Here is a 797-nt window from a genome sequence, read left to right on the forward strand (position 1 = left end):
TGCATTAAATGTTGAAGCCACTGCCATTAAAATGTCATTAAATACCAAGAAAACAGTGTGCATGGTATTTAACCCAAAACAAAAATGTAAAGTTCAAACAAATTTCCTCTATTTTCCTTAGCCGGTTGTGAACTAGTTTTTGTTCAAAAATTTAATTACCTAGGTCATATAATTGAAAATAATTCATCTGATGATGCTGACATCAATAGAGAGATTAAATGTCTGTATACACGTACAAATATTCTCAACAGACGATTTAAGAGATGCTCAATAAGGGTAAAAATACAGTTATTTAAGGCGTACTGCCTCTGTTTGTACAATGCTGCTCTGTGGCTTAACTATAGTGTAAATACTTTTTCAAATCTACAATCTTGTTACAAGAAATGTGCTAAAATATTTTTTGGCTATGACAAGTACTCAAGTGCTAAAAATATGTTTATGGAGCTGGGCTTGCCTACTCTCGATACTAAACTGCTTAATTGCAGACATAGTTTTAAAAAGCAGCTTGTCGCCTGCGACAGTAATAATTTAACTGCGATGGATTAAACAGAATTGTTGACCTTGTACTGTACTTGTTGTCTGAAATAAATGAATTATTATTATTATTATTATTGTTATTATTATTATTATTATTATTATTATTATTATTATTATTATTATTATTATTATTAAAACATTTGTTTTATACGCTTTGTTGTATTTACATGGAAAAGATACAACCTTTTTCATTCTCAATGTTATCTTGTAAAATAATTTTATTTCTACATTCAGAACAACTTTAATCCACATATTACTTA

Source organism: Hydra vulgaris, chromosome 15 (assembly GCF_038396675.1).
Source record: "Hydra vulgaris chromosome 15, alternate assembly HydraT2T_AEP".
Taxonomy (NCBI): Eukaryota; Metazoa; Cnidaria; class Hydrozoa; order Anthoathecata; family Hydridae; genus Hydra; species Hydra vulgaris.